The sequence below is a fragment of the Myotis lucifugus genome, unplaced genomic scaffold (assembly GCF_000147115.1).
Source record: "Myotis lucifugus unplaced genomic scaffold, Myoluc2.0 scaffold_3, whole genome shotgun sequence".
Classification (NCBI taxonomy): Eukaryota; Metazoa; Chordata; class Mammalia; order Chiroptera; family Vespertilionidae; genus Myotis; species Myotis lucifugus.
This window is the reverse complement of record NW_005871051.1, coordinates 4,223,254-4,237,841: the sequence shown is the minus strand read 5'-3', so window position 1 is coordinate 4,237,841 and position 14,588 is coordinate 4,223,254. Positions and strand designations below refer to the sequence as shown.

At 43.7% G+C, this 14,588-nt stretch overlaps 1 protein-coding gene across 1 annotated transcript in view; it reads right to left on the bottom strand.

The window, feature by feature from the left end:
* Positions 1-14,588, bottom strand: part of PLCL1 (phospholipase C like 1 (inactive)) — a 49,886-nt gene that overhangs the window by 2,376 nt on the left and 32,922 nt on the right. The window lies entirely within an intron of this gene.

The window sequence follows — 14,588 nt, the reverse complement described above, 5'->3', positions numbered from 1 at the left end:
GGAGAGGGAACCCGGAGGGCCAGGGTGCAGGGCACACCAAGAAGAACACATTGGCAGGAGCAGAGCCAGTGTCAGGTTTGCTTTTAGCTCCAACAGTTTCTTCTTGGGCCACGTTTTCTTTCATAGAAATGAAAACAGCTTCTGCCTCCCTCACAGTCCTAAAGATGAAAGAAAAGATGCTGAAAAGCCACTCGTGACGTAAACACCCACAAGTAAACTATGCTACCAGGTAATATGAAAAGCACCCAATGTGTCTATTATGACAAATAGCTTGGTACTGTGCATATATTACATACATTTTACTAACTTGTTTAAAATGTGTCTGCAAGAGTCTATTTAGAGAGATGCATATTGCTACTATTTTTACAAATGGAAAGATTCCTGTGAAAATCCGAATTGTATTAATAAAGAGAAAATGCCTGCACTCATTTTGAGAGAATTACTTTCAAGAGCTCCCTTTTCTTTTACTTTTGAAATTTTCATCAAGAATTTTAAAGGCATTCACAAAAACAAAATTGGCATCTTCCTTCATTGCAAGAGACCAGTGAAACATGGAAACATATCAAGCTTGAAAGTGCTCGTGAACTCAGAATGCTCTCACATCCGTTCCCTGCAGCAGGTTACAAAACCAATCTAATTAGTCAGTCAGAGTGTCATCTCATCAGCCTGAGAGGTGGCATCCAGGCTGAAATGCCAGACGCTGCCAGTTCTGCTCAATAGAAGCCAGTCTCCCCAGGAAACAATGGCCAATAGGAGAGGACAGTGCGTGCCAGTGCACAGAACAGCTCCATCCCCTCCTGCTAGCGGAGACAACGTGTCCTGGTGGGACGACAGGAGCAGAAAACAATGGGGGTGACATTAAACTGTCAACTAATAGAAGGAGAACAAGCAAGGCTACGTTGTGGAGAGTTACACTGAACCATTTATGAAAAATTGTTTTCTATTTTTTAATAGGACAAATAGAGGTCCTCTTTCTATTCTGTGGTTCAAGGAATCAACTCCTGGGTCCCTGCTGGTTAAGGCACCAGAACCAGGAAAGACTCGTCCTCAGAAAAACTGCAGAGAGGGTGAAGCTTGTTGTTAACAGCCCCCGTTCTGGCATTCCTCTGAGTGATGACTTTGGCCCAGTTTTTGTGCAGTGATTTCCCCTGGCCAATAGCATCCCTCTCTTCTCTGTGGCACTCCTCAAACTCCTAACTGGACAACTTACACCATATCTCTCCCTGAAAACACCGCTGTCCTGTGTAACATTTTCCACAAGCTGTGTCAGGTGTTCAGATCAGCTAAGGCATTTCCAGGTGTTGGTGTGCAGCAGGCATTTAAGGAGTACTGTTACAGGGCGCTTCTAAAGAATATGTTCCGAACTGTGCAGAGGTCTTGGGAAAGGAGCAGGAAGGAGAGAAACCAGGGAGAATGAATCCTACTTGGTTGTATGTAAATTGAAATACCTCTTGGGAACTAAAATAAGTCTGGGGTTGTCATGGCCCAGAATGTCAAATGAATGAACAATTTGATCACTGAACACTCAACCTGGAAGAAATGTGAGGAGTTGCCAGTGTTACAGTATACGAGCAATCTCGGGGAACGCTAGTTCCCACTGGTACTAGGGATGCTTGGGGGGGGATTAGAAAGACTTCTTTAACCCAGAAGAAGGTGAGAGTAATAAGAGGCAACTCTGGCAGACCGATGCAGGTGGGACAATGACTACCAGCAGTCGCCAGAGCAGTGGTCTTCAATCTGGCCCCAGAGTCATTTGGCTTCTGAATGTAAGAGTCCATGGAAATCCCAACACATTTAGAAAGTAACACTTGGAATTATAGAAAACCACAAGAGAGATCATGATAGTGATTTTAAATAAAAAGTTAGCGATGATTAATTTTTGATAAAGAGACATTAGGCATTCATAACCAAGTCCTTCCAACTGCATTAAATTGCAATTAAAATACATTATCTAGAAATCAAGAAATATCTGATGTAATTTAGGTTGAAAATGGGGCTGCCCTACAATACCACCACAATTTTTATTACTACTAATAAATGTATGACTGAAAATAAAATACTCTCACAACACTGAATAGAAGCTCACATTTATTGAATATAAGATGTGGAGTGCAAATCAATTGGCCCACATTATCTCATTATATTATAACCATAAAAGGGGCTGGAATTCTAAATGTAAGTTACTATGAGTTATATATTTGTAAGTTCTCTTAGTAATATACTTTATTATCCATCAAAGTCATTAAGGATTTTTGTTATTCCTGTTCTTACTGAGAAAGGCAGTCCCCTCCCTGCCCCCACTGTTTGAAAATAGTTTGGGCTACAATCTGGTAGAGTAACTTACGAAAGACACCCGTGGCTCCTTCACACCCACTTTCCCATGAACTGCACTCCCTTTATGATGTCAGCGCACGGAAGAGCAGGAGAACATCTTGACTGGTGTCCTTGTCGCATGTGAAGGAAATGCGTGGGTTGTCTCCGAGAACACCACAAGTATTTAAAGCAGCTCAGAGACTCTGGGAATGGAGAGACCCTCACAAATACACACTCCACGTGTAAACAAATGCAGCTCTGTCTCTACGCAGGCGTGTATGGGTATTTTCCAGCACACACTCAAGAACAGACTGAGTCCCTGATATTCTTTCCCTGTGAGAGTCCACACGCACACCTACAGTCAACCCTGGATGATGCTGCAGCGTGGTAGATAGTAGCTCTTTGTTTGTTTCCAGCTAGTTTTCGGTGGAAAAGACCATACTCTGGTGGGCTATGCATAATTACCATCTTACTAGTTCAAAAACCATGCTTTTGGGGGAATTTCTGTATTACCTAAAGAGATTAAATATTTTACTCTGAAGAGACGGAAACAACTATTACAATGCCCTTTATTTAAAAAATTAAAATAGCAGATGTGTTGATGTCACGAAAGATCTAAGTCTCTTAATGTTACATTTCTGGAACATTGGGTAAAACTAGGCAAAGATGGCCTGGAATTCTGGCTCTCTAGAATGAAAATGTAGCTGTGTAGGGAATGTATACAAGATGGTAATAAGTTAGAGGGCACAGAGGTGCAGCCATTAGATTATGTACTGAATACCTTAATTGCACAAAAATAGAAGTCTCCATTGCATTTAGTAATCAATGCTCAGATTTATTATTTTCAACACCTTGACAACCAAATATTTGAATATTTGAAATATTTAAATTCTACTCACTACTTAAAAAGTTGAATTTTTACTTTATGAACACTCAAGAAATATAGATGACAAGCTGTAAAGTAGCTCTGGTCTAAGAGTATTGGCTTAATGGAGCTTTTATGTTACTCTTCTGAAATTCTGCACTCAAAACACTGCTTTTCAAAACTTTACAATGTAATGACATTAATTTATTATGTTTTTATAGGAACAAAAAGGGAATTACATTGAACATATTCACCTGAGCCATTAGATTTTATAGCTTTACATAAAGTTCACTTTTTAAAATTAGTTTTGTGACTGATACATTTTAGTATTGGTCATAAACTCAATTAATCAAATGTTTCTAAAGACTATGGAAATAAAAAATAAATAAGTCTTCTTAATATCTGAGAATCCAGTTCTGAAGGGAGAATAATTTATAAAGTATAGAAGATATTTCAAAGAAATTTTAAGAATAATTTCATGCCAAAGAGAAAACAACATTGCAAAGTAAAGCAAAATGCCATATTCAATAAACATACAAAAGGCTATAAATACTGATGTTACACAAAATGAAAACTGTATTCAAAGTTAAATTCGAAAGCACATGTTTTAAAGACCTGACAAATAAGATCTTTTCAACATTTCTTTCTCAGCTATCTTCCTACATGGTTACAATATCTTTCTCATCAAAAAATCTTGACTAACTTAAATGTTGAAGAAATGAAGAACCCTATTTGCTTCAAAATAATAACTAACTGTGTTGTATGTAGAAAACCTTTGTATTAACAGGTATTTAAAAAATAGGCTTAAGCCCAGCTGGCATGGCTCAGTGGTTGAGCGTCGACCTATGAACAGGAGGTCACGGTTTGATTCTCAGTCAGACCTGGGCAGTCAGACCTGGGCTGCAGGCTCAATACCCAGTGGTGGGCGTGCAGGAGGCAACCCATCAATGATTGATATCTCTCTCTCTTTCTCTCTCTCTCTCTCTCTCTCTCTCTCTCTCCCTTCTGAAATCAATAAAAATATATTTTTTAAAAAGAAAACATCATATGTATTGCAATATGTAAATGCCCAGGCAGGCACACAAGGAGCCATAATGAAGTAGGCAGATGCCCGCACTTACTCAATATGGATTCATTTACATGTAAAAGAGAAATACATTTGAAATAAGATCAGATGCCATCCCACATACACAAAATATATTAAAAAATGAAAATGCAGATGTATCAGATAGACACTGATATAGGAACAAATAATGGCAACAGACCAGACTTATTTGCATATAATAAAAGGAAGGAAATAACATGCCAAGACAAGCCAGACTCTCCCCATGGAGAAAAAATCTGATAATCCTGCAAGTGAGGAAATAAATTATGCCCACACATCCCACCAAACTTCAAAAATACCTAAGAGGACATTTTTCTTGTGATTGATACTATCGACTTCCACTTTGCAGGACACTGTGGAATGCCCACCACAGACTGTCAATAACAACAAAGTATCAAATTAAAACCAGCATCGCACTTCCCAGCTTGTTCCAGGATTACTGTACGTATAGTCATTACACAATAAAGTAGACGGAATTCCCAGAGTGCATACATTATTCAACCATTTGGAAACAGTATCTTTATTCACTTAGACTTCCCTCTCAGTAACTACCATTTCCTCATATACTGGGCCTTTCACATAACTTCTTGTAAAAAAATTAATATAATTTACTAAAGTCCTTCAATATGTATCTTAGAGGGTCTCGTCTGGCAGGACTTAAGAAGAAACTGCAGGGCAGGGGGCAATTCTTCATTATGTTGCTCTGTCCTACAGCGCAGGACATCGGCATTCCTGGCCACTACCACCAAATGCAGGATCCTCCCAGTCACCTCCAATGCCCTCTAGGGGGCAGTGCCACACCCATTTAAGAACCAGCAGACTATATTCCAGGGATATGATGTTGAGCACAGATGCCCTTCTTGATCATATAGAGCTTCAGTCTAGTGAGGGATACAGGCAGAAATCAAATGCCATCAAAATAAAGTTCTACCTACACACAAGTTGTGTACGTGCTTAGAGAAAAGGAATGTGATGCTGTGAGAAGACGACAGCCTCGGAGATCAGACGAGGCTTCCCTGGTTAAGTGACAATTGAACAACTTGAAAGAGAGGCGCCTTCATTTCTCTCTGGGCGTCTTATAGTGAGTAAAATAGGGTATGAGGATCTTGTGATGCTCGCCTTGCATTCTCCCCCCCCCCCACAGTCTTACAGAGACAGACAGAGACAGTACAGAGACAGTACAGGAGAATGTTCTGGAAGGATGCTGTTGTCTCTATGGTGCAGCACCAAAAATGGCCTAATACATTCCATTTATTTTGTTTCCTTGAAATTTGAACCTAAAAAAACACAATGTGGAAACTACTCAATGAAGTATCATTTAATAACAGTATAATTTTGTTCTGCTAAGAGTTCTTAGCAATTATTTCAAAAGTTTGAGACACAGGGGGTGAAGATGAGGGCATGATTGGGGGGTGGGGGGCAATGGGGGGATAAGGACACATATGTAATACCTTAATCAATAAAGAAAAAAAAGTTTGAGACATCTGAAGGACAGTACAATGCGTGTTTTTTTAACTTTTTCGATCAAGAACTGGACTCCAGAAATCTAAGTAAATGCATTGCCCAGGTTCACACAGGAAATAAGTGTAAAGGAAATAACTAATAATGCCTGCTTCCCAGGACAATAGATGTTTTTTCTTCACTGTATTTAGACACATTATATGATATGTTGAACATGTTATCTAATAGATCTTAGAAATACAAAGAAGAAATAGCTTAAGACCTATTGGGTTTAAAAAAGAAAAAAAAATCCTTTGATAGAACCCCATGAATTTCCCACACAAAAGTACTTTGATGTCTGATTTTTGCCTTCAATGTGGCAAATTTCAGAGTTCGGAAGAATTTAATAATTTTCCTCTGAGACAGTTTTTCAGAAAACTGAAATACAAAAGCAAAAGTGGAAGATTCGTATGCGTTAGAGTGTGGAGAAGATGATTGGTTTTCATTTCAGAGGTATCATCATAAGCCCTAATAGAGCAGGTCCAAAAAAAGAAGGTTTTATAAGAATGAAACTCATTGCAGGCACCAGCTGCACATTTTAAGGGATGCTGTTGATGTGAGGGCCCCTCAGCTGGTTCTCAGGTCTCGCACACTGAGTCCCCTTGCAGTGCCCAGGAGCCCCCACTAAGCTCCCACGCAAGGGGGCTGCCCGAGACGGCAGCGCACAGCCCAGGAGCAGAGCCAGGACCCCAGGCCCCACGAAGGAAGTCTCTGATTCTCAGGAGTCCACGTTTCTCTCACGTGATAACCATGTGGTCTAGAGGCTTTGAATTGTAACCACATTGCTCTCTGATCGGTGAACTCATACTGTGACCTCCACAACCAGACTACCGGGTTTCAAGTCCTGGCTTTTTGACCTTGGGCAAGGTCATTTGGTGCCTGAGTGTACTCGTCCCTAAAATGGCTCTAATAATTGTACCCATCTCTAGGCTTATTGGGAGATTTCTGTAGACAATGCAGGTGAATCACTGAGGACAATGCCTGGAATGCATGGCAAACTCTAGTGACTGTTAAGTGGGGGGGACAGTTGTTACAGAGAATAAAATTAAACACTGATCCCCCACTAGTCCTGTAAGAGACCCCAAAATGATTAAAATAAAACGAGTAACAATGGCAGGATCTGTCTTGGGGAACCCTGGAGCGTGTCACCCTCTGGCCCCACAAGCTCAAATTCTTATTTGTCATCTAGAGGCTACAACATTGGTCAGGGGGAAACACCACAGCATCCCTCATGATTGGGAAAAACAGTTTCAACAGCTGTTCACTTCAGCCAGATGAGGAAGTAAGAATGAACTGAAGTCACGTGTCTCCAGAGGAAATGAATGACAAGCACTATCTGCTGTGACAGACCCAATGGATTTCTGAAGACACCACGAGACAGGTTCCTGCGAGGCTGCTCCGGGTAAGAAGCCATCTGTCCGCTGCGCAACGACTGCGAGCCTAATCCCCTCACAGAAAATGCCAACAACATCGCTTCCACACAGTGAGCTGAATAACAGGAAACCCTGAGTCATTTTAAAGATACAACTCAGAAAGCTTTGAATTTCGGTTGTGTGGTGATGCTGGCATCCTGAAAAGCCCTTGCTGTCACTGTGACGGAAGAGCCACTCAATGAAACAATAAGAGCCCCTGCCTGTTGGTCCCTGCTCTCCGCTCTTCCCTTCCCGTTACTGTGATCACCTGCCTCTACGTCAGCAGCTCTAGTAAGAAAGGACAGAAGATTAATACCGACCTTTAGAAGGTGACAAAGGTAATTAACTGCATCGCAAATGCAGCTGCAATAATGAATGGACAGTCATCGGCACAAGAAACAAGTACTGTTTACAAGTTCCAATATTGCAAATTAGCTTTCCTCGCATAACAAATAACCCTGAAATCTGAAGTCATGCTCCTAGTGTGAGTGCCATAAGCCCAACACAGAAGGAGCCTCTCGTTGGCCAGCTCACGCTCTTCCCATTTCAGAAAGATCATTCACAGCAGCGTGGCAGAGCAGGATGCCCAAACCCCCGAGCAGACAAAGGCTACGGAGACAGTTACTCATTCAGAAGGCTATTCTTTAAAATGCATTCTGGTATTTGCTTGGTATGGTTTCACTTTAAGAAATTTCCTGATCCCATTGCTTAAATTACTGGCTACTTGATCCATCCAAAACCAAATCTGCAACAACAACTGCAGAGGAAAAGTGTGGATGCAGTAACAATGGTCCTGGGTCAGGATGAGCTGATCACAGAACACCTTCGAGCTGTTTACCCCCTCCCTGTGCTGACAACTGCAGCCAGCAAGTGGTGTTCAGTGACATCTGGTCCCGAGTTGCACAACTTCAGGGGCCCCGCGACACTGCCTTCTGGGTGCATGCATTCCCTGCAGCCTAATGACAGCCATCCTACATCTGGTCTAGATGTGCCCTTGTCCAAGGACATTTGTTCTTTATTATGTGCAAAATCATAATGCTTTTCAAATAGGCTGAAATAGCCTGGCCAGCATGCCTAGTGGTTGAGCATTGACCTATGAACCAGGAGGTCATGGTTTGATTCCCAGTCAGGGCACATGCCTGGGCTGCGGACTCGATCCCCAGTAGGGGGCGTGCAGAAGGCAGTGGATCAATGATTATCTCTCATCATTGATGGTTCTCTCTTTCTCCCTCTCCCTCTCCCTCCCTCTCTGAAATCAATAAAAATACATATTTTTTAAAAATAAAATAAATAGGCCGACACTGTCCCCTGTGGGAGAGCATCATGGCAAGTGCAGGGGAGCACATCCGGTGGCCCTGCAGGTCCCCACTTACGCCGACATGAGTTCCAGGTTTAGTGTTAGTTGCAGGGGCCAAATAGCTATTAGCAAGACATTGTCAAAGGGGCAACTTCCCTGCATCTTCCACCCAATGGATCATTGCTTTATTAAGGCAACGAGGCAACTATCAAATGAAAGGGGCTACTTCTTATTAACAGTGAAGTTGAGGAGCAGCCAATGTGGCTCCCTCCACAAAGACTTCAGAGATTTGGTCATTAACGAGGTATTCATTGTTGATGCCCCAAATCCAACAAGGCATTTGGATCAACAGCAGAGTACTTGTTATTCAAGGAAATGTCAAGACCTGTTTTCCCGCAAGTTTCAGATCTCGAACTCAAACCGTCCACAACACCAAACGACTAGCAACATAATTTCCCTTCAACTTATGTTTATTTTTAGAAGTATGCTCCACAAACGCTGAACTAAAAGCATCTCTGTTCTCCCATCGGTCATATTGGCTTAATCATGTTGGCTTAATCAAGCTTAATCAAACTTATCTATATCTATCTATCTATCTATCTATCTATCTATCCTCATCCTAAATACCTCACTAGGCATGTCATAAAAATAAGGACATTCTACAGAGCCACAATACTATGATTAACCTGATGAAATTAACATTCGTTCAGCAATTTTATCTGATATTCTATGTCTGCAAATGTCCAAAGCTTCTTTATAGTTCTTTTTGAAAATCCAGAATCCCATCCTGTTCACACATTACCGGTCTGTCTGAAAGTGATGAGAGATGGGAGAGAACACCGGGAAAGTCTATGGCCAGTTCAAGGCAGTTAAGCACCACTTCCTTGAAAGACATTTATTTCCACAGCTTCACTGTATGGAACATGCACCATGAAATTATGACATTCACTTGTCAAAACATTTCTCTGAATGCCAAATGTCATCCCTCTTACACTCATTTTTAAATCAACTTTATACATGTGTGTGCCTGAAAAATCCTGTGAGCGTCCTACTGACACCTCCCTAAGTGCACTTCCAACCCAGGCCTCAGATTTCTTCCCAGAATAGATGACTGAAAATCAACTAACAGAAACTAGTGGGAGCGAACACTCATCCTCCATACCAATGTTTCAGCAGCTGAGAGAATTTAGGCCTTAGCTATGTAGACAAAAACACTCTCATTTTTAGAGGGACTTTAAATTATCACCATGTAGGAAATCCAGAACTTCGTTTGACCAGCCTCGTGTAATCCTGTCCATGTGTACAGACTTCGCTAAAGAAACTAGCCCAGGCTGACCTTGAACTGGGATGGCCCTGCTATGTCCTATCGGAGCCACCTTCCCAAGACATTGTCAGAGGGGCAACTTCCCTGCACCCTCCACCCAAGAAGCCATTAGTAAGACAACTGTCGAATGAAATGAGCTACTTATTAATAGTTAAACTGAGGAGCAGCCAGCTTAAACCGAACATTCATACATGGCCCAAGAGTGGCCAGTCAGCAGATGTCCAGTGACCTATGCGCTGGCCTGACTCCAGGCAGCAATGATAGTAATTAGTCAAACCAATCAGATGAACTCTCAGAAAGTGAGCCTGGCAAATTCAAAGAGCCATAGTCAGTTGCCAATAGGAAGAGGTGCTAGAAAAATATACGGAGGAGACAGGAGAGAGCTGAGCCCGTCTGAAGCCACAGCACTAGCGAGAAAAGCCGCCTCCTGGGAGGGGGGGGGCGGTGGATAGCACAGTCCCTACAGCCAGCTGGAGTGTCATGGTCTCCAGGCCAATGTCCCCATGAAGCTGCCCATTCTGCGCCTTCTCTTCTTCGCAGGAAATGTGGTTCCCGCACTGTCACATGGTCTCCCCTGAAGAAACCCAAATGAGTCCCAGTTCCCTGTAACCCAGCCAAAAAAAAAAAAAAAAAAGATTTACTTTGAATGAGAAATGACAGGCCTATTAACATTTTAATCACAGCATTTGATTTGTTGGTAACTCAGGTAAAATGGAGTTTAAACCATGCTTCTGTCCCAGCGAAGGCCTTCTAAGCTCCTTGCAGAGAAAGCCAGAGCCAAAGGAAAGGAAGGACCGGTGATGGCTGCAGTGGGGAGAATGACTAAGAAATGATGGATCCGCTGTGTCACCCTGGGACTCCTGCTAACTCCCGTGGGCTGCATAGAGAACAGGATTAAATGAGGTGCTCTTTGCAGTTCACCTTTTATACTGAAAGTCTCTAATTTATTAATTAGGGCTGTTTAAATTTACTGTATTTAATTAAGAGAGACTGTCTAGTGGGAAAGAGATAAAGAAGCAATTAAAGTGCTATGATGGGGGAAGAAGAGGGTACAGTGCAACACATGGCAAGACACCTCGCCCCATTGAGCATAGAGGGTGGGAGAAGGGGCGGAGTCAGTAAGGCATCCTGGGTAGTGGCCCTGAGCTGGCAGATGAAGTGCCCCTGGTGCAGTGTGCCAACACCAGGGGCTCCCAGAGAGCAGGGGTACAAGATGCCTTTGAGGCAGGAGGGACCCCAGGTAACTGCTCAGCTGAGAGCACAACCGGTGCCACTGAGGACCTGGAAGGTTCAGGGTGGCCGGAGAAGCACATGGAAGAGAAGGCAATGGGAGACGAAGCGGGAGAGGAAGGTGCCACCCAGAGTGCCAGAGGGGAAGTTACTGTAAGAAGTCTGCAGGAGGAGCCATGGGAAATCTGAAGGACTTTAAGCAGGCAGGTGGCCACGATCAGACTGAAGTTTAGAAAGGTCACCCAGCTGCTGAAAGGGGGGTACATGGGAAAGGAGAGATTTTTTCACGAACTCAGGTGGTAGCTGTGGAAATGAGCTCTCTAGGAAGATACTTGGTAATTGCCTATAGCTGAGAATTTAGGCAAACGATCAAGGACTCACTCCCAGGACTCTTGCTTGGATACTCTGAGTTGCCATTCATTCCTTCAGGTAGGGACACCAGAGGCGTCACTGAGGGCAGGCAGGAATGAGCGCAGTTTGAGACGTGCCGACCTCGCTGTGGCTGACAGCCCTCCCAAGTGTGCTGAAACCTAGTGGGTAGTTGGGGAGGGTGGCAAGTGGAGGTCATATAAAGACAAGGAGAGACACACAAACCACAGGTACACATCTTGGACCTGACAGCAGAGAGAGGATAACAAACACCACTTGCATGGGCAGCATGACCCCAAAAGAACGAAGTAAGAAGAGAAGAGAACTAGGTTAGGAACCTAAGGAACACCAGCATTTAATAGAGAGCAGACGAAGGGGAACCTGAAGAAGCTCCTGGGGAGAAAGAGCCAGAAATGTAAGAGGAAGACCAGGCAGGGTGTCCCAGAAACCCGGGGAAGCAGTGAGGCAAGGAAGGAGTGATCAGCCATGTGGAATGCTCCCAAGTAATCGAATAGGATGGAAACTGGAAAGTGTCTACAAGCTTTGTGACAAAGTGACTGGCGACTTTGGCGAGTGATTTCATGGAGTGTCAGGGAGGAAGACAGATGAAAGTTGGCTAAGGAGTGTGGGCGGTGAGGAAGTGGATGCAGTGAGAGCAAACACAACCTTGTTAAGAAGTTGGGGTGCATAAGTGGGGAGAGAGATGGGAAATAGGGGAGCTGGAGGGGAGAGGAAGGCTCTTATGAAAGGCTTTTTAGGTGAATACACACAGCTGAACAATGAACTGTGAAAGGACAAAGACAAAATATAAGGTGAAATAACTGAAAGCCTCTACTTCTTGGACTGGTTGGCCTCACTTGGTCTTCCTTGTATCCTAATGGTTTTCCCCTTATTTCAGAGCCCTAGTATTTAAGTTGGAAAATTATGCAGCAATTAAAACTGTAAAGCATATGGACTTAAATACATAAGTAAATCTACCTAAACTTAAAAGTAAAATATAGGGATTTCCTACGGTCTATGCATTTATGAAGAACTCCAGAAAATGAAGAATTCTCACTGTGTCCACCAGGTGGCGCCCCTGTTTGGGGGCCTAGAAGGGAGCTCTTGTCTGCACAAAGCTTGGGCTCCAATGGCTAGAAATGGCCTTCAAAACCATTGCGTTTGTTCCTTTGCTTCCGTGTGGATTGGAACCTTGATCATTCTAATTACATAAAAGTGACCTCAAATAGATCCTGAAAACTTCCAAGTCATCAAAAAACATTCATGTATCACCAACATGTATAAGGAAGCATTTAAATTAGAAGTGAACGCTGTATACACACATTTTCAGACAGAAAATATCTTAGCAAAATTGAAATAGTCATGCCTCTTTGAAGACAAAAAAATCTAGCTACCTGCTTTCATAATTTGGTGAAAGAAAAAATATGATAACTAAAAAAAATCCAATAAATGCTTATCTATGCTAATAATAGCCTGGGTGGTTGTCACGCCCTCATGCATCACACCCTAAAGTCGTCACAAGATGGCCGTCATAAGATGGCTGTGGGCACAGAGGAGGCAGGGCCCGGTGGAGGAGGCGGGTCGAGGCAGGGGAGGGCAGTTGTGGGCGATCAGGCTGGCAGGGGAGGGCAGCTGGGGCCATCAGGTTGGCAGGGGAGGGCAGTTGGGGCCATCAGGCTGGCAGGGGAGGGCAGTTGGGGCCATCAGGTTGGCAGGGGAGGGCAGTTGGGGGCAACCAGGCGGGCAGGGGAGGGATGTTGGGGGCGATCAGGCCAGCAGGGGAGCAGATAGGCATCAATCAGGCCGGGAGGGGAGTGGTTAGAGGGTGATCAGGCTGGCAGGCAGAAGCAGTTAGCGGCATTCAGGCAGGCAAGCGGTTAAGAGCAGCGGTCCCGGATTGTGAGAGGGATGTTTGACTGCCAGGATCAGGCCTAAACTTGCAGTCGGACATCCCCTGAGGGGTCCCAGACTGGAGAGCGTGCAGGCTGGGCTGAGGGACACACCCCCCCTTCACGAATTTCATGCACCAGGCCTCTAGTTTTATATAATAAAAATAGGTTAACATATCAATACTATGTATAGAACAGGATCTTTCTACTTGCTGTTTGGAAAATTTTAACATGCACAACTCAATCTAATGTGACGTAAAGCTCTCAGGTTTAAGCAATCTGCTGATAGTAATAAGACATAAAGATCTTTCCTCTACTTGATAGGGCTTATGAGCAAGATTTAGCATAAGGAAAATGTCAGTATTATGCATTTATGAATATTCACAATAAGGAAGATATGTGAGTTGAAGGGCAATTGGAAAGGTCTACCCTGCAGATACTTCCCTTTGCCCCTCTCCCATCCTGCTGTGCCTGAAACATCCACCAGAAATGAAAAGGTAGAGGGCAATGGCCCGTTTTATAATTATCAGTGTGGAAAGCACACGCGTGCACACACACACACACACACACACACACACACCATACTAGCTAACCCCAGCTTCCCTCCCTCGCCAATCTCCTTAGGAAACAGCTCTACCATTTCACCTTGCTACGAGTGCAGAATGAATGTCAGCACCTTGGGTTTGAAATCCGAATGGAAACGAGAGAGCGCCCCAGTGAGGGTGGCTCCCTCCAGTCAGCCCCTGGGAAATCCCCATGGCCCGGGCAGCAGATCATTTTACCCTACTGTGCCCATCTTTCCTCCTTTTGTAAGAAACTTGAAGGGAAAAAATTATCCCACAACTTAGCCATTGAGCAAAAGCACCCCACAAGACAGGAATAACCATGGGTGCTTGGAGGACGGCAGGGGAACCTATGGCTGGAACACAGTGGGCAGGTGGACACTAACACAGGGATGACGGCCTGTCAGTGAGGAAAATGACCTCCTCAACAAGGCAAGGCAACCCCACTAGAGACAAATTAAAGCAACTGCATACACCCCGACAGGACTTTAAAGCTTTGTTACCCTAGGGACTCGAGAAGCGATATTCCTCTAAGGAAAATATTTGTTTACCAGTGTTTGGCTATGTCCTATGCTGATGTGTGTGGTGCTGCTTAACTACACAGTTACATGATGCTATTCAGAATAATACTGAAGCAACCTGACTATCTACGGGCGGGCCCCCCGGGGCCACTCTTCCCTTGCTCTTCAACTTTCCATAATTCTGTGTGGGAGCAGCAAGG